The sequence below is a fragment of the Callithrix jacchus genome, chromosome 4, assembly GCF_049354715.1.
Source record: "Callithrix jacchus isolate 240 chromosome 4, calJac240_pri, whole genome shotgun sequence".
In the NCBI taxonomy this organism is placed as follows: domain Eukaryota; kingdom Metazoa; phylum Chordata; class Mammalia; order Primates; family Cebidae; genus Callithrix; species Callithrix jacchus.
The window spans coordinates 42388476-42408477 of NC_133505.1; the positions used below are offsets into that span (position 1 = coordinate 42388476).

Genomic DNA, 20002 nt, shown 5'->3' on the forward strand with positions numbered 1-20002 from the left:
GATGTGTCAAGTTCACACTCATCACAGGCTGGTTTGGGCAGAACTGTATTGAATTAAATTCATACACACACACAATCCTCATCATCTTGAGAGCTAACACTTCTTGGGTACTTACTATGTGCCAAGAACCATCCTAAGCTTCATGCACCTTAACACATTCAATCTTATAATAGCCCTATGATGTAGGTCCTCTTATTCTCCCCATTTTTCTGAAATGGAAGTACAGAGAGGTTAAGTAAGTTGTCCAAGCTCACACAGCTAGTGAGTGGCTGAGCCAGGATTTGAACTCATGGAACTAGCTGCAGAGCCCATGCTACTGTCAGGTAAAACCTGTCTCCTCCTTACACGGTGGGCCTACCCATGGTATGCATTTACACACACACATGCAACATCTACACATAGACACTGAGAATCTGAGGGTGATGCTGCAGCCTCTAGTGACAAGGCCACCTACATCCTGTGGGGCAGGCTCCTCAGGGCAGCAGCAGGAAGACTGGCCCTGCTTCCTGTCCTTACTGAGCCCCCACCTCCACTCCTGGCTGTCAAACTAAGGGCTGAAGTGGCCCATCCGTTTCCAACACAAAAGATCGGGCAGGAGCCCCGGAAGGTTGTGTAAAATGGCTCTGCTTTGAGCAATAGCTAATTTCTATACATAATTATTAATTTCATGCTTATCGTATGCAAACCTGTCTCCCAGACAAGATGAAATTGATTTAATTAGAAATTCCATCATCAAGCAAGCCTTTTGCATCAGAACTTTTAATTAGGATCACCAACCCCACACGAGGCTGCCAGAGAGCGATCTTGTGGCCCCTGACTTCTCTCCCAGAGGTCAGGGGTATGACCAGGATGTGTAGCCCTCCACTGCCACCTGTGCCCTAGGATCCTTACCTGCCCTCCACCCCCACAGCACGGCCCTGAAGTCAGAAGGGTCCTCCTCTTTTTTCTCTCGGCACCATCGCACCATCGTGGGGAAATAGCTTGGGGAGAGTTTGCACCGTCTTGCAGCCAGCAGGAAGGACTGGGGCATTTAAGGTGTGCATGGGACAGGAGCGATACCAGGCCTCCCCGCTTCCTGCAAAATTCACACACCAGCCTTCCTGTGGGAGCCCCTGCCAGGTGCTAATAACATGCCCTTTACAGCTCAGCTCAGAGCAGCCCGCCAGATTTACCAGCAACACTTGGCATTTCAACAAAGCGTTTTCATGCACAACACCTCTGACCTCATCCCAGCCACTCCCAGCTTGGCCTCACCAACTCGGCTCCAGCCACACCCGCCTCCTTACTGTGCCTCGAACTCACCAAGGCCTCAGGGCCTTTGCACTGGCTGTTCTGCTGCCTGAATGCCCTTCCCCCAGATATGCATGTGGCTCGCTCCCACTCATCCCTCACTTCAAGATTTTGCTCAAATGTCTTCTTCTCAGGCAGGCCTTCCCTGACCAATCCCACCTCTCTCCCCTGCACCCCATCTTCGCCCCCTCTGCTTTGATTTTCTGCACAATGATCGCCTGCTAGCACGCTGTATTTCCTTACTTATTTCATTTATTATCCGTGTCCCTCTAAAACATCAGCCTGGGGCTTCATGTTATTCCCCGACTGGGTCTTCAGACACCTGGCACAGGACAGGCACTCAGTGAATAAAGGGGACACCTCATTCCCTCTCACAGCCAGCCCATGAAACAGGCACCACAGTGCTGAAGCACCATCAACCAGGGAGGAAACCAAGGCCCAAAGCCCCAGGGCCTTGCCAAGGTCGCAGAGCCGGTCAGCAGCTCCAATTCTCACATGGTCTGATGCTGCGCCTGGGCGAGCCAGTGGCGTCACTCTGCGGTAAGCGGGCCACCCACGCCAGTGCCCGGCACACAGAAGCTGCTCTAAGGTCTCCTTCCTCCCTCCCTCTGGCGTCCCTCGCCTCCTGGGGCCTGTCACACCCTGTCACCCAGTGACACCCCAGGAGGCAAAGGCTGGGAAGCTGCTCCATGCCACCTCTGTCTCCCCATCCCCTAGGGCCTGCTCAGCCTCTTATCAGGAGAGCAAGCGGACACTTGGATTAATTTCCAGGCCTGTTCTGAATTATGTTTTCCAGGAGAGAACCAGACAGACGCAGGCAACAGGGCTTTGAACAAATATTTCCCCAGAAAGCGCTTTATTCAGTCCCTTGTCTCACCCTTTTAAACATTATATGTTTTCTTAGGGGCCCAGGAAAAAAGAGGGCCCCGATAAGGCAGGAAGCTGAAGAAGAATAGAGGGCGTGCGGAGTGGAGAGCCTCGGCGGGGCTGACAAAGGAGGCTTGATGCAGGCTCAGGCAGGGCCGCAGATAAGAGCGCCCGAGCGAGCGGGCAGGAGGGGCGGGCGAGGGACAGAAAATGCGATCCTCAAATCAGCACTTGTCCTATTTCATAGGCGAAATGTAGATCAATAAATTACACTCACTTTTTCAGGTTTTACATGCTGACTCCGTAACCCTGTCAACAGTGATCTGCCGGGGGAGGCCGGGAGAAGCCGGGGCGGGCAGGGCAGAGGCCCAGAGAGGAGCCCCACGGGGTGCAGCCATGCCCCCCTTTTCTAAAGGGGGGCTCAAAGTCCAACTCCCAGAGGTGAAAAGCTGCCTTGCTGTGTGACCCTGGGCAAATCAGCCCCTCCGCGAGCCTCAGTCTCCTCATCTGTCACGCAGGCACCATGGTGAGAGCCTGGGCTTTGTCAGGCACTGCAACGGTCCTGAGGGAGAATGGGAGTTACAGAAGCCTGGAGAGGGAGGAACTGGCCAAGACGCTCGGAGCCAGCGACAACACACCTCTCTCACACAGGAGGCGGCAGGAGCTAACACACAGCCTCACTTGGGAACCCCACCACAGCCCAAGGTAGGGAGAGCCAGAGCCTGACCTACAGAGGAGAAGCTGCCCCTCTGGTCCTGAGGAATATGCCCGGCTCACACCCAGGCCCATCCAGTGGCAAGCCTGGCTTCCTCCATGCCACGGCGCTGTCTGTGGGCCAGAACACAGGCACTGCTGTCCCTACGTCACACCCAGATGTCCAAGGCACAGGGAGAGCTGGGCAACCCAGGGAGGCTGCAGAACTCTGAGGGGCCAGGCTGAGGGTGGGGCAGGGCAGGCTGCCACGGAGCTGGGACGTGGATCGGGCTGGGCCAGGGCCAGGCATCCTTGCAGTGGGCAGGAGGCGGCAGCAATATGAGTCTCCTGGAGTGTTCGAGGTCATCATAACAGGACTGGCAGCTAGCGGCTAATGAGCACCTACTCTGCCAAGCACTTCGTGTGGATTATTTCACTCTCCCTCCCATGAAGCGAACACTACTTATACCTTCATTTTTCAGATGAGGAAATGGAGGCCCAAGAATACATGGAAACAGGATGACAAGCAAGTGGTAAAGTGAAATTTGAACCCGGGTCTGCCTGGACCCAGCGCCTGAGCACTCTCGCCCCCTCTCCCCACCTGGCACACACCGTGCATCCGTTCCCAGCCTCCTGCCCTTTGCCTACACCATCCCCGCACCCAGGAAGCAGCCAGGATGGGGAGCTGAGAGTCCCTGTTCCAGGCCTTTCCCCACCACATCCCTTGGGTGCCACTTCACATCCCTGAGCCTCAATTTCTGCATCAGTTCAATGGGAGTTTGATGGCATGACCCCTGCCACACTCATGGGTAAAGACAGATGGGCCTCCATGAGATGAGAGTAACAACATCCAAAAGCCCCTTCTGCAAAAGCTGACAATCCTCACGCAGGCCATGGAGGGCGGGGGCAGGGCTGGGAAAACCTCAGTGTGGCATCGGGGTGTCCATAACTGCACCCCATGTCCTGATGACCACATCACTAGGAGCACTAAGTGCCAGCAATGGGGTGTGGCCAGGCTGAGAAAATTAACCATGGTGTCTGCCCAGTGAGCTCTCAAGTCAAGTTAATGTGCGGCACTGTGTGTAATATATTACCCTATATTAATATAATATGATATAATGGGATGTGTTACCATTATTGAACACATGAGCCGGTAAAAGTCACATCACCATCTTTCCACATAATTTATATCACAGCCAGGCCAGGGCCAGGCTAGCAGCCCCAGGCTGGCAGAGCAGAGGCCCCTGGGGCTCTGAGGGCTTCCACAGGGGAAAGGGGGCCTGACCCCTGGGGGGGCCCAAAAACCAGCTCGGAAGGAAGATGCAGGCAAGGCTAAGTAACTGGCCAGCCTGGGGGTGCTGAGCTGTGGCTGGGGATGCTCAGTCCCCTCTCCCCAATGCCAGTCCTCATTGCACTTAGCCCTACCGCAGCATTTGACCTGGGCAGTCCCTTCCTCACTTGGTGGTCCTGCTCCTGTCGCTCCTGGTCCCCTCCTTCCTCTCAGCCTCCCTTGCTGGTCATGCCTCCTCTCCCTGATCTGACCCTGGCGGCCCCCAGTGCTCAGCACTCTCTTCCCTCTGTCAGCCTCTCCACCCACTCCCTAGGGCCTGGCATTGCCCTCTCGGGGCTTCACCAGATCTCACCATGACAGATGAGGAGATTGAGGATTCACCTCTGACCCTGAACTCCAGGCTCCCACCCAGCTGCTGCCACCCTGGGCCATCCAGTGAGTGTCTCAAACTCAGCAGGTTCAAAACCGAGCTCCTGGCCTTTGGATCCTCCCAAAGTCCTTCCCTGCCAGGTAACTGCTATTCTGCCTTCCAGCTATGCAGGCCAGAGTGTTAAGCAAGTCCTTGAGTCCTTTGCTCACATGTCCCAAAACTGATTTATCAGTAAATATTGTTGGCTCTACCTTGAAAAGATCCAAAATCCAACCACAACTCACCTCCTCCCCCAGGACCGCCCAGGTCCACAGCTCCAGCATCTCTGGCTGGGCTATTACAACAGGACCCTCAGGTTCCTGCTGGTCTCCTGCCTCCCACACTTGCCGCCCCCACACACATGCACAGTGCGCCCCCACCTGGCAGCTAGGGGAACCTGATTAAAACCCGAGTGAGACCACGTGGCTCCTGTCTTTAAGAGGCTCCCATCTCATAGAGTAAAAGCCACAGTCTTTCAACGGCTCACAAGGCCTTACACGACCTGCCCCGTTAGTCCCCTGGCCTCCCTTTCTACCACCACCCTCCCCCTCATTCACACTGCTCCAGTCACTCCAATGTCCACATTTTTCCTACCAGCAGAGCAGGCAGGGGCCTACCTCAGGGCCTTTGCACTGGCCGTTTCCACATACCACTTCCCGCAACACCACACCTTTCATTCACGCGTCCTGGTGAGGACTGTCTGCCTCCTGCTGGCACATCGGTCCCATGAGGGCAGGGGATTTGTCTGCCTTGCTCACTGCTAGAGCCTTAGGACAGTGCCTGGCACCCACACCACCATCTTGCAGGTTCTGCAAATAAATATGGATGACAACTGCGAACAGGTGAGCCTGAGCAGCAGTCGGCTTTCACCGGATTCTCATCAGGTTTCTTCAGGATTCTGCTGGGGGAAATGTTCTGCTTCCAAAGAGAATTTGAAAACTCCTGGCCTGGTCTGGATGAGGCAATTGAGGAAGGGATGAGCCATAGGTAGCTGGAGGCTGGCCACTCCCTCCACCCAGCATGGCCTCAATGGCCCTGGGGCAGAGCTGGCAGCTGGGCACCCAGCCTGCAAGGGGTGTCTCCAGAGCCAGGGGTGAGGAGGACCCCAAGCGGTCCTTGTCCAATTCCTGGCTGCCCCCCGTGGCTGTACTTGGGACACTGGCGGCCCCTCGCTCTGACCTGATCTCTGGTGGTGCCCGCAGGAAGGGGCCCACATACAGGTACTCACGGTAACGTTCCACTCCCCCTAGCCCCTGGCAAGGGGAGAGGTGATATGGCTCCATCCCATGATGGACACATTCAGAATTTACCTCCTGAGCACCCTCTATGCGCCTGGCATCACAGCAAGAACCAGGAAGCTACAGTGAGCAAAAGCAGACAAAGCCGTGTGCTCGTGGTGCTGCATCCAGCAGGAAAGCTGGCCTCTCATCAGATCCACACACCAACACACACAAAACCGCAATGTCCGAGAGGCGCTGGGGACGAGAGCCCGGAACAAGGGCCTGCATCTGGCCAGGGTGGCAGTGGAGGGCTTCCCCAAGGAGGCGGCGTTAAGATGACACCTGGAAGATAGGTCGGCAATACCCAGGTGAAGAGGGGAGGGAAGCACATCCCAGACAGAAGGGGCAGCAGGTGCAAAGCCAAGGGCTCATGGCAGGTTCAAGAAACCAAAAGGCCAAACTAGAGAGGATGGGAGACACAGCGTGAAAGGCAGGGTGGGCCCTGGAGACCAGCGGAAGGCCGCTGCCATGGTCTAGGTAAGAGGAGACGGCAGCCTGGACCAGGGGTGTCTATGGGGACAGAGAGAAATATGACCCTCTCTCAAGCCCTCTGGCTCCCAGGTGTCTCCTCCTCGTGACAAACAGTTGTCAAGCCCTCGCCTAGACACTGAGCCCACCAAAAACACGAGGAAAGGCCTGGAGCCAGGAGCCAATGCCAACAAGGTCTCCAAGGCCAGCTGTGTGGTTCCTCTCTGGACCAAGTCCATCCCTTCAAGAAAACAGGGCTGCTGGGGGTTCTCTAACTACCGCCACAGCACAGGCAGGACAAGAAGGGGCAGGGACCCAGCCCAGAGCAGGAGAAGGCCACCCAGCCCAGCTCCACCACCGCCACACTCCGCAGCTCCGTGAGCGTGCCACGATGGGAAGACCAAAATTCTAACTCACCGCATGACCTCAAACCAGGCGGCCCTCCTTCCTGTGCCCCAGGTTCCTCATCTAATAATCCTAACAGCCGCTATAATAAGAGTTAACAGCTCTCAAGCACTTATGATGTGCCAGGCTCTGCTCTCAACACTGCTTATGCATTAATTTATTTAGGCCTCACTGGAAACCTGTTGCAGACAGAGCTGCCAGCGCCTAGCCCAGGGCACTACTGAGGGGGCTTGCCCGGAAGTACTCAGCTGGGAAGTGGCTGAGCCGGGGCTTGAACGCTCGCAACTGGGCTCTGCCTGCCATCACACTACGCTGCCTCCACAGGAAAATAAGCATTGGATGGAATCACCTGAGACCCTCTGGCTCTGTCGTGGCGGCCTCCTATGATCCTCAGCCCAGAAATCCAGCCTCCCAGCTTCTCCGGAAGGATGGCAGACCTGGCTTGGGGTGGGCCTCTCCCCTAGCCCTTCTACTTCCCTCCACTCCTGCAGAGACCTCCCAGTATCCAGTTCAGTGACCACATGCCCCCTGCCCACAGTGTGCCAGGTGCTGGGATATGGCAGAGAACAGGGCAGCCCCTGCCTCGTATTGAGGCTCTGCTTCTGCCATCTCCTGGCTGCCTGAGGTCCCCTGCTCATGAGGGCCACAGCACCAGCCCCCCTCCCTCCTTCTCACTTCCCTTCCTGCACCGGTGCACCCTGAGGTCCCCCCCCAGGTAGAGTGCCTGCGACCCTCACTGAGGTCTGCTCCAGGGCACCCACCTGTGAAAATGTCTTCCACCATCATCTCCCTTCGTGCCGCCCCTACAGCAGCCCTTCCCAGTAGGAATTATTCCCCGACACCCAGAGTGAGGACCTGGAGACTAGAGAGAAGCTGCCATCCTCAGCCACCAGCAGCTGACTGAAGCCCAGGCCCACCAGTGCCAAAGACAGGAACCCCTCCTCGCTGCTGCCTGGCCTCCCTCCTCACCCCCAGCAAGAGCCACCAGTACATCTGGGTCCTGTCCAGACAATGAGGGACAGACAGGAGATGCCCGCAGGCTCTCCCTGTGCAGGCTCAATGTGTTCAGCACTGGTGACCTGAGCTGACACTGCTCTGAGAGGGAAGGCCCTCCTGGATCTTAGCCTGTCCCACCCTGTCTCACCCACTCAGGCCCCTGCCCCAGAATCTCCATAAAAGGCGGAAGGTTGACAAAGCTCTGCCACCACCAACCCAGGCATCAGTGGGTCCCTGCAGGGGCTGCCTCTGGAGCAAAGCCTGCAGTGGGGCCCACCACCCCAGTCAGTAGACATGGCCAGGACTCCCAGGTGCCAGCAGACAGTGGGCATCTGCAGAGTACAAAGGATGCCCAAAGCCCTGCCCAGTCCTCCAAGACTTCCACAATGCCTGCTGCCCAGTCTCAACATTGGATTTCTGTTCAAACCCACCCATGCCACCTGGAAGGGGGTCTTTAACCATAGACTCTTAGCTATGGAGGGCAGGATTACCTGCTATGGTGTCCCTGCCTGGGGCCTCTGGCTTCTGCTTGCCTGCCTCCTGCTATGGGCAGCTCACCACTTCACACAGTTGTCAATTCCAGCACCTGCAGCTGCCAGGCTTTCAGGATACTCAGCTGAAGTCTGCCTCCCTGTCACTTCCATGTGGTTCCAAGTTCTCTAGAACCACGGACACCCTGCCTGTGCCCTCAGCTGGAAGGACCTCCAAGGCTCTTTGGCTCTCTGCTCCAGGTACACGCCCCCAGCAGCCTGCTCAGCCCCCAGCCTGCTTCCCTTCCGTTGGTGGTCTAGGTCCACACATGTGCACACAGACACACATGGGGGACACAGTGGGTCACATGCCCACATGCCCAGGCACGACCACCACTTAAAACATGGTGCCCCTTGGGAGGCTGAGGTAGGCAGATTGCTCAAGCCCAGGAGTTCAAGAACAGCCTGGGTAAGACAGCAAGACTGTCTCTAGAAAAAATTACCCAGGCGTGGTGATGCACGACTATAGTTCCAGCTACTCAGGAGGCTGAGGTAGGACTGCTTGAGCCTGGGAGGTCGAGGCTGCAGTGAGCCATGATTGTGCCACTGCACTCCAGCCTGAGTGAAAGAAGAGCAAGACCTCATCTCAAAAACACCGAAAAAGAAAAAAACCCGCATGGTGTCCCCAGCCCTCCCCATGTCGAAGGAAAGCCCTGGCCCTGCGTGGACTCCGCTGCCTCACTTGCTCTGCTCTTACCAGACCCCCACCACCCACCCTGGCCACACTGGCCTCCTGTGACAGTCCCCGAGCACCCTAAGCATGGCCAGCCTCACAGCCTTCGCATGTGTGGTGCCCTCTGCCAACTGGGCTTTTCCACAGAACGTCTTCCCTCACTCCAGCCACGTCTCTGATCCAGTGTCACCTTCTCAGAGAGGTTGTTGCTGAACATCTCAGCCACAGCAGCCCCGCTCTCTACCCCCTTACCATACCCCTTTTCTGCCCCACCTTACATGACATGTCTCTCCTGGAGAAGGTGTCTGCCTCAGCCTCCCCACCATGCCTGGGTGCTGGGCTGGTAGCACCTGCAGCCAGTGAGTCCCCAGGGCATCCGAGGTCTAAGTGGTCCCCCCCACCCAGCCCAGGCTGCAGGGCATCTGTCTTGTCTGGAAGCTCTCCTCCACCCAGCCTTCCTCCAGCTCAGGCCTGGAGGTTAAGAGACAACAGGAAGCTCCTCCCAGGGCAGGCTGGGAGTGTGGACAGTCAGAGCCCACAGGAACAGCCTCTCTCCAGGAGAACACTGTGCCCCACAGGCTGCAATGAGCCAAGCGGAGACAGGGTGCCCCATGCACACCCGCAGGCTGCCAAGGCTGAGGGCAGCTCCAGACAATCCCATCTCATGTATCTGGGTATCAGCTGCCAGCAGCAGGGGCCAGGGATGGGGAGACACACACAGACCACACATACATACATGCACGCACGCACACATGCCAGAATGGAGGCATGGTCTGAGACAGGCAAGGACACTCAGGTACACAAGTGCACTGAGCATCCCTGGACACCCGCACCCCATGTGCATTCAGGAGCACCAGCTCACATAGGTGTGCCCACACATACTTTCCTGGACACACACTCATAGAGCTCTTAGTGGTAAGTACACGTACACCGCGCACAAACACACACACACAGAGCACTGGTGGAGGCAGCATTAACAGTGCATTTTGGGGAGCACAAGAAACTGTTCATAACCCACCCCAGATCTTGCCACCCTGCCCAGCCACCCATCAAGTAGCTGGAACTCTGAACTGCCCATGGTAGGCAGGAAAGTGCTGTCCCCCATCAACACCCATCAGCGGACAGCTTTCTGCAGGGATGGATCCTGCCTATGGGGGAACCAGCCTAGCAGGGGCAGAGCTCAAGATGGGCGAGAGCTGATGGGCCAGGAGGTGGTCAGAACAGGCAATGGCCAGGTGGCAGGGGGAGTGGAGGAGGATTAAGGTCGCTGGACACTGGCACCAGCTTGGGAAAGCCCAGAGGCTACCTCCCAGGATACCATAGGCTGGAGTTGACACCACTGCCCCCTCCTCAGTCACCAGCCTGTCCAGGAATTGGCACTGCTTTGAGGAGGGTGCCCAGGCCAGGCGCACCTCCACCTGTTCCATTTCCTGATTGTCCAGATCTTATTGAGATTTCTCAGTAAGAAAAAGGAGGCTTGCCCAGAGACTCTGAAATGGGGAGGCATCCTCATTCACCCCAACTTGCACCTAAATAAACGTAGTGGAAGGGGAGACATGATCACTCCCAGAGAGCCCCGCTCCCCCCCAGGGAGGAGAGAGCAGTGTCAGTAATTTGTTTTAATAATCCTGCTGAACTGGGAGAAAATTAACAAATGAGAAACCAGCTTGAAATTAATCAAACTTCTCCCTGTCCATCCCCCCACCTTCCATCTTAATGAAGGTTATTTATCCAGCGAGTGATAATACACAGAATTAAATTAAACAGGCCCTTTCTTTTCCTCCTCTCCCCCGCCCCAGGGAGGCAGCGTCTCCCTTTTTACAGCTCTATAAGCCGTGCTGGGCTGGCGGCCATGGCAGACCCATGATTCCTGGACTCCAATCAGAGGGGTTTCCCAGAAGGAACCCCTCAATTAGTGCATTCCCTGTTTGGGTCTCACTGCCAGCTCTCTGCCAAAAGTATGAAAGGCAGTTAACTCAACCACCCTCCTGAGGTGGGAGGGAGGGAGGTCCCTGTCGTTGGGTCTTATCTGATGCAGCTGGGGGGATTCACCAGTTTCTCTGTGGGGGAGAGAAGGGCCTGAGTGTGGAAGATGGGGAATGTGAGCTTCCCGACAAATGAGGACATTTCAGTGCCCATGGCAGGTTCCAGCTGAAAACACTATCCTGGCCCCAATTTCTTGGTGGAAAGGGGTTGAAGGCAGCAGGGGAAGCTCAGGAAAAACCTCCAATGAAAACAGGACTCAGCCCCCTCAACCCTACCCACTGCGTGGTTCCCTCCCTTGCCTGGGGCCTAGGGCAGGAAACACCAAGAATGGGAGTGGCACAGACGCCCTCACTGCACACCACTCAGCCACAGACGCTCCCGTACACGGACGCCCTCACTGCACACCACTCGGCCACAGACGCTCCCATACACAGACGCCCTCACGACGCTCCCATACCCCTAACTTTCTCTGTCAGTTCTCTAGGCATCTGTGTCACCAAATTTCTCTTCCCTGCAGCTTTGAATTCATTTATGTTTCACGAGGACCATCTTTTGGAGTCACAGGTGCTAAATAACTGCTCCCAGGGTCTGTCCTAAACCATTCCCTTTGGTCATTCCCTCTGGGTTTGAAAATTGCAATAATATGCCGGGTGCAGTGGCTCACGCCTGTAATCCCAGCAGTTTGGGAGGCTAAGGCGGTGGATCACAAGGTCAGGAGTTTGAGACCAGTCTGGCCAACTTGGTGAAACCCCAACTCTATTAAAAATACAAAAATTAGATGGGCATGGTGGTGGCACCTGTAATCCCAGCTACTCAGAAGGGTGAGGCAGGAGAATTGCTTGAACCCAGGAGGAGGAGGTTGCAGTGAGCCAAGACCACACCATTGCACTCCAGCCTGGGCAACAGAGCAAGACTCCATCTCAAAAAAAAGAGAAAAAAAATTGCAATAATGGCCTTCCATTTACAGCTTTTACATACATTATCTGTTTTCCTTTCTTCCTTCCTCGCTCCCTTCCCTTTTTTCCCTCCCTTCCTTCCTCCTTTCCTTTCCTTCCCTCCTTCCCTTCCTTCCTTTCTTTTTGTTTCTTTCTATTTTTGAGATCTTGCCCAGGTTGGAGTGCAGCAGTGCAATGACAGCTCACTACAGCCTCAAATGCCTGAATTCAAGTGATCCCCGCACCTCAGTCTCCTGGTAAGCTGGGACCACAGGTGCACACCACCACACCTGGCTAATTTTTAAAGTTTTTGCAGAGATGGGGTCTCACTATGTTGCCCAGGCTGGTCTTGAACTCCTGGGCTCAAGTGATTCTCCCACCTCGGGATTATAGGCCTGAGCCACTGCACCTGGCCACATTCTCCCATTTAAACCTAACATTGACCCAGGCAGGGAGATATTTGTCCAAATGCCCACTTTATAAGTAAGGAAAACCTGCATTTTCCTGCAGGTCCCTGGGCAGGATTTATCTAGCAGTAGCTGGAGGTCCCAGCTTGGTTGGGCTGAGGTTTGAGGATTGGGGTGGGATGCAGAGGGGGAGGGAGGATGGGACTCTGCAGAGCTGCCCAGCTCCCTGGAAGCCTCCTCAGGGGCTTTCTGTGAAGCAGGGCTGAGGCTGATGACCCTCTGGGAGGAGGGGGAGGAGAGGAGAGGAAGGAGGAGTGAAGGCTCTAACAGCGCCACAAATCTGGTCCTCACATGGCAACCAGGAAGTGCCTTTGAAAACAGAAGTCTATTCCTTTTTGATCCACCATCTGCGGTGGAGCCACCCTCAAAATGCAGATTTTCATGAAAACTCTTACGGAGAAGACTATCACTCTCCAGGCTGAACCCTCAGATACGAAAGAAAACGTAAAGGCCAAGATCCAGGATAAGAAAGGAATTCCTCCTGATGAGCAAAGACTGATCCGTGCTGGCAAGCAACCAGAAGATGGACGTACTCTGTCTGACTACAATATTCAAAAGGAGACTACTCTTCATCTGGTGTTAAGACTTCGTGGTGGTGCTAACAAGAGGAATTAGTCTCACCCCACTCCCAAGAACAATAAGCACAAGAGAAAGAAGGTGAAGCTGCTGTCCTGAAATATCATAAGGTGGGTGAGAATGGCAGTCAGTCACCTTCGTGCCCTTCTGATGAATGTGGGGCTGGAGTGTTTATGGCAAGCCACTTTGACAGACATTACTGTGGCAAATGTTGTCTGACTTACCGCTTCAACAAACCAGAAGACAAGTAACTGTATGAGGTAATAAAGGACATGAACTAACAATAACAACAGAAGTCTAACTGCATCACTCCGCTTGAAACCCTCCAAGGCTATGCACTACACCTGGAGTCAAAGGCCCGCTCTGTCTCAGGGCCCACAGGCCTGGCTGACCCAGCCCTGCCACAGCTTCCCCTCCCCTCTGAGCAGTCCCCCTTGCTCCTCAGATGGGCCAAGAACATTCCTGCTTCAGGGCCTTTGTGCTGGCTCTGCCTGCCACCCAAAACACCACCCAGCCACCGGGCTGCCTTCCTCACTCACCTGTGTCTGTGTTCCAAAGTCCCCTGCCCAGGTCTTCCCTAACTGCCTTGTGTACAGAGCCCTTCCCCTCCTTCACCACTCTCTAGCCCCTGGCCCTGGGCAGGTCCCCCCTACAGCACCTGTCCCCACTCATGTAAATGATTACATCACACCTCCTGTCCTTCTCCTGCTCCAGTAGGTCAGCTCCATGTGGGCAAGGATACTATGCACATGTGGCTCACTCTGCTGCATTCTCAGCCCAACCCAACATCTGCTCCTAAAAGATACTCACCAACTAATTGGTGGATATATGAACCAATGGATGTCACTATGCATAAAGCCATCATCTAGGCCAGCATCACCTCCAGTCTGAACTGTTCCATCCGTCTCATCACTCTCAGCTTTGGGCCTTGCCCTGCAACCAACCCTCCAGTCCACACCCAAAGGAACACTTCTAACTCCCAAACCCAAGCAGCCACCATCCTGCGGGATCAAGTCCACATTCTTGGCCTAAGACCCCCGATCCCCCCCAATTCCCCTCTACTCATCTCCTGCTAACCCTCCCGCATGCCACATCCCTGTCACAGACAAGCCCAAGATCCCACCTGTGCCCACCCTCTGCCCTGAGGACACTGCCCAGCTCCACATCTGCCAATAGCTGCCCCATGCATGCCTTATCAGAATGGCACTTGCCCTCCTTTGAACCCCCAGGCCCTCACCTGTACCCCCACCACAGCCCTCCCACACCCCAAGTTGAGCTGCAGCAAGTCACGTGCCCGTCACACCTCCCCATCCAGGAAGGACCCAGATTTATTCACTCGGCAATCCTGCCCATCCCCACCACCTGCTCCAGTATCTTGCACAAACTTGGAGTTCCAGAAATGTTTGCTGAATCAAATGGAATCCATTCAAAACACAGCCCAGGGAGTGTGTCCATTAAGAGGAGCTTTTCCTCCAGGTCGCCAGGATCTCAGGCTGCTCTGAGGACAAACGAACCTTTAAGTGCCGCTAATCACTGCACCCAGGAGCGGTTGTCCCCAAATTCTGCTAACCTCTCCTCAGGGGTTGCCTGATTGGAAAGAGATTCACCGGGGTTAAGAGGCAGCCAGGGCCCTGCTGAAATGGCAATGCACTGTCTCTGGGCCAGTCACCAGCCAGAAGTGCAGCTCCTGGCCCACCCCACAGCTCGCATGTGTGCATACATGCATGCGTGTGTGCGTGTGTGTGTGCATGTGTGTGGCCACCCCCGTGGGTGAGGACAGCAGGCACAACACAGCCACTGCTGAATTATTTATTCCCTACATTGTTAGCGCAGTAGAGAGAGCAACCGTGTCTCCAGGCTTCAATTAAAATATCACGGCACCCGCACCGTCTGCCCAGCCACATGCCCAGCTCCCACCAAGACTGTCAGGAGCGCACCCCCTGGGAAGCATAAGCACCCCCAAGCCCAAAGTGCTGCCCCTTCCCCCACTCCCTGCCCCAGGTCCTGCTTCAGGACCTTGGACAGCAGCCTCCAGGGGTCTGCCCCAAGACACTCAACAAACCTTTCAGCCTCTCAAAGACCATTTAGTAAATCGATGCCCTAAAAGAGCCTTTTTAACTTCCCAAAGGGGCCCTGGGACAAGCCTTGCTGGGTTTTGGGCCTAACTCCAATCTTCTGCTTGCTCCCAGCCCTCCTTAAAAAACTGTACAGTGCGAGGCTGGGGGAGGAGTTTGAGGTTCTCACCCCAGCTCTTCAGGCTCAAGGAGGAACTGTGGACACACCACCACACTTCCCTGGGCTCCATTTGTTACCACTCAGAGGATGCAAATTATGGTGGCCAGATTGTGGCCTCCACAGACGGTCAATAAATGGAAAGGGACTTTGAAGAGGTAAAAATGAGGTACCAATGCCGGCCTCACCAGAAGAAGGCTTTAATTATATACTAGTGGATTTTCTGCAGTTTCACTACCCCTACCCAACCTGGAAATCCCTGATTCTGGGGCACAGGCTCAGAATGAAGAAAGAGCTGATGGATCCTTCAGGAGCTGCCTGGGTCACAAGCTAACTGGGTCACCCACGAGATTTAATTCAACAACCCCCGGACTAGAATATGAGGCCGAGTGAAATCAAAGTGGGCGAGCTGAAAAAGAGCAAGAAATCCAAACACATGCCGCCTAGAACTGCAGAATGAGCACCAGCTTCAGGGACAGGCAGCGCTGCAGCCTCTGCTGCTTTCTGAGCAAGCCTCAGTTTCCTCACCTGTAAAATGTGGCCAGTGATACTGACTTCCCAGCTGGTAACTTGCACAAGATACCCTGTGTAAAATACCCAGCACACGCCAGGCACGTAAATCCATCCATTCATTTTATTAAGCACCTACTAGGTTCCAGGCACTGGAGACCAAAGCAGGGAAGAAGAGAGACATGACCTTGCCTCGTAGAGCTGACACCCCAGCGAACAGTGTTACTCTCTACAGGACAGCAGAAGGGGGGGCATTGGAGATGGGCCTCAGAACACATGTGAAATTACCAACACAAAGAAAGGTGGCAAGAAGGGGCAGTCTCTTTGGGAAAATGACTGTCAATATCGCCTAAAGCTAATCATTCATGGAGCCTATCAGCCAACAATTCCACTTAAAAATATATATACGAGAAACAAGCATTTACATCCACTAAAAGACATGTACACAAATGTGCAGAGCAGCTCTATTCATAATAGCCAAACACTGGACTCAGCCCAAATGTCCAGTGGCAGCAGAAGGGGTAAGTAGATTTTGAATTACCCAAACAATGACACGATGAAATAGTCCAGAGCAATAGAATCGAGCAAACCACCAACAGACCCAACCGCAAGGGGTTCTCACAGACAACGTGAGCAAAAGAAGCTAGACATAAAAAACTCACTGCACGATTCTGTTTATGTGAGGCTCAAAACCAGGCGACACCAGTCTACGCAGTTAAAAATCATGCTATTGATTATCCTTGGGGAGGAGAGGATGTTAATGAGGAGGGACTCGAGGGAGCTTTCCGGGGCACTGAGAATGTTCTCTATCTGATACCGGCACATGCATTTATAAAAGTTCAACGAATCATACACCTGAAATTTGTGTATCTTACAGTGTATAGGTTACATCCCCATTTTAAAGAAAAATGTAAAGGAATGAAAAGGCAGACAGAGCATTCTTTGGGGAAGGTGGACCATCAGAAGCATAGGCTGGCAGATGGGAAGCTGGGGGGATTTAGAGACTGGCCCTGGGGAACTGGAACTGAAAATGGCAGGGCCAGAGAGAGGGAACGAAGATGAGGTGGGCAAGACAGGCTGGGCCAGCCCAAAAGGGCTTCCAAGGCCATGCCAACCTGGGACCACCAGGGGTGTCTGTCTCCTTCTCCCAGTCCCCCTTCACCTGTCCATGGTGAAGGATACTTGTGAAGTCATCCCTCCATGCCAGCCTGGCTCCCTGCCCACCCCCTCCCTCACCCACCACTCTCGATCACTCTCGATTTCAATCCCTGAGTTTAATTTCCAGGGTTTTGGGGGCTTTCATCCTGAGCAGGCATGAAGTGAAGCCACAGTCCCTGGCTCCCATGCCCACAGTTCATCTGGCACATCTCTCCAGGGCCCCACGTATCACCTGGGACACCTGGCTGCCGCCTACGCTCCACCTGCCACGTCCACCTCCCCACCTGCCCCCATGGGGAGCTCACCTAAGCACCTGTCTTTCCCAGGATAACTGCTCCAATCAGGTAGGGCCTCCCACCTCCTGCTCCTCACCACCCAGCACCCAAGGCTACACCATCACATCTCCTCATGGAGAGAGAGACCACTGGAAATGCACAGATGCAGCCAGGCAAGCAGCCCCAAGACCTCACATCCAACCAGCCACCAGCAAGACATGGTACATGAAAGATGTGAGGGCCCCCCCCCGCCATGGGTTATGACCTAGCCATTGAATGCCAGGCTTCAAAGACTAATCAAGGATATTGGAAAATGCTCACTACTGTAGTCTAGTGGACAAAAGCTGGCTACAGAACCATATAGATGTTTTGATCTCAATTTGGTAAATTACACAGAAGAGAGGCTGGAAGGAAATACACATACATATCAAGGTTGTCACCCTGGATAACAGAATGAATGAGCAATTTCAGTTTGCTTCTTCATGCTTTTCTGTTTTTCTCCAAGCCTGCAACAAACATGTGGGCTTATAACCACCACAGCAGGAAGGGGCCAAGGGACATTGAGCCACACTCACATGGGGACCCACGGCTGCCTGTTCCAAGCTTAATGGGATAGAGCAAGGGCTGACCTGATTCCAGCCTGCAAAGCAGCCACAGACTCCTGCACTAAGAGCTGCTGGACTAAGAGGACACACTCATGACTTACAGGTGTGTGCAGGGGCAGGGCACTGTGCTGGGGCCTGGGACCCTGATTCTAAGTCCAGCTCTGATTCTAACTGGCTGAGGTGCCCACACACACATTAACTTCACTGGGCCTCAATTTCCTCATCTGTAAAAAAGCTGCCCTGACTGCGTTGTAGGACTCTTGTGTGGAATGATTAAGAAGTGACTGTGAACACCTATAAATCATGAACTATTGGGATTTATCCCTGAGTTCCCTGTTACCGTTCTCCACCAGGCCCTATGTCCCATAAGAAATGTTCTAAGAAACGCCCAGAAGCCGCCTACAGCAGGCATCTGAAAGTCCTGAAAACCATAGGCCATCTCACATGCTAATTCCCAAGGTGCACATAAAATATGCATTTTTTAATTGAATGGGAAACCAAACAAAAGCGAAGGCAAAACCCACCTCCTTGTTCAACAGCAACATTGAGGGCCTGTTGCAGACCTTCAACAAACATTTACCAAACGAATACAGCTGTAGGAACCGAAACCAAAGCCACTAACAATCTCTCATGAAGACTAAAATGTTCATAGTTGAACCAGGTACTTGCTATCTAACTTCCAGGAGGTTCTCTGCCTCGTTTCTTTTAGGAACAGAGATTTGTTTTTCTCATATTGACATCTCTTTGTTAAAACAAATAAAAATGTGTGATTCATCCCTCTAGATTCTGTGGGGATCCACAAAAGAAACAGGTGATGAGGCTGAGCACAGTGGCTCTCGCCTGCAATCCCAGCACTTTGGGAGGCCGAGGCAGGTGGATCACCTAGGTCAGAAGTTCAAAACCAGCCTGGTCAACATGGCAAAAACCTGTCTCTACTGAAAATACAAAAATTAGTGGGGGATTACACCTGTAATCCCAGCTAGTCAGGAGGTTGAGGAAGGAGGATTGCCTGAACCCAGGAGACGAAGGTTGCAATGAGCTGAGGTCCCACCACGGCACTCCAGCCTGGGCGACAGAGAGACCCTGTCTCAAAAAAAAAGAAAGAAACAGGTGATAAAGTCCCTGACCTGCTACATGAGGCTGGGTTAGATTGGCCACAGGGCCTCCTTCTGGGCCATGCCCTGCAGAGGTGGAGGCCCAGCCACAGGACACCACTGCACTAGCCCTGCCCCTCCCTGGCAGGAGGGTAAGGCGGCCACATCCATGGAAATTGCAAACACATCTGCCCTTTGACCCAGCCCTCTGTGGAGAGGAGTTTGTCCTGCAGAGGTGTGCAAAGTGGCCCACGCAGAGACTTCCACCGGAGCTCTGTTGAAGCTGAGATTGGAAACCACCTAATGTCCATCATGAGAAGACCAGAGCAGGAGTGCTACATGGCCACACAAAGAAAAAGGTCCTTACGCACTGACCAGGCATGTCCTTGGGAATGCTGCAACGTCACTCAGCAGGTGCTGCAGCTTTGGGGGAGTGGGGTTGGCAGAATGCAGGGGCCATATGTATGCATTTAATCCCCTTCCTACCCTAGGCCCACGGTGAAGATCTCCAAAGAACCCAGCATCTGGAGGCATGTGACACACAACCCAGTTCATGTGCAGGCCTGAGGTTATAGAAGGGCGGGCAGGGAATAATGGCTGCCTCCAGGGCCAGGCTGGGGTTGGGGCTTGTCTCTTGGTACATCGACGACTGAGCCATGGGAATGTATGATGCATTCAAACAGTAATATGGTAACTTAAAAGAATGCCCAAAGATTTTGCATCTGTTGGGGTTGAGGGGGAAGCCAGGCCTGGGGAACCCAGTCTCTTCCAAGGCCACCGAATAAAGACTCACTCAGGAAAGAAGCATCTTTAAAGGAGACCCTCAGGCACCCCTCCCCAGCACGCACACTCTCTCCCTCTGCAAGGCCTCAGCACAGGGGTTGGGGCACCCTGGCCCGGGGCTGGGAGGTGAGGGAGGGAGTCCTAGCCCAGGCTGACCGGCCAGGCCGTGTCGGGTTGAGTGAGGGAGGGAAAGTGGTAAGGGCTCCCAGCTTCCTCTTCTTTCCCTCTGTTGCGTTTGTTGTACTTTCCTAATTGATTTTGTGTCTGTGTCCCTGGGATACTTAGGACCATCTTAGAAACCACTTAAGGAATTTAAAATAATCAAAGTACTTATAAGGCACTTAACATTTCCTTGCACTTCAAGCTTCTCATAACCCCCTTCCAGCTGCAACCAGGGACCTGGCTGTCAGGAGCTACCACTTCAGGCAGGAAGACACTCATGTCATGTCCCCAGCTCCTGCCACATCACCCCCTCAGCC

General features: G+C 54.2%; 1 protein-coding gene across 24 annotated transcripts in view; it reads right to left on the bottom strand.

Annotated features, from left to right (window-relative positions):
* Positions 1-20002, bottom strand: part of GRM4 (glutamate metabotropic receptor 4) — a 151169-nt gene that overhangs the window by 105153 nt on the left and 26014 nt on the right. The gene's annotated exons all lie outside the window — the stretch shown is intronic.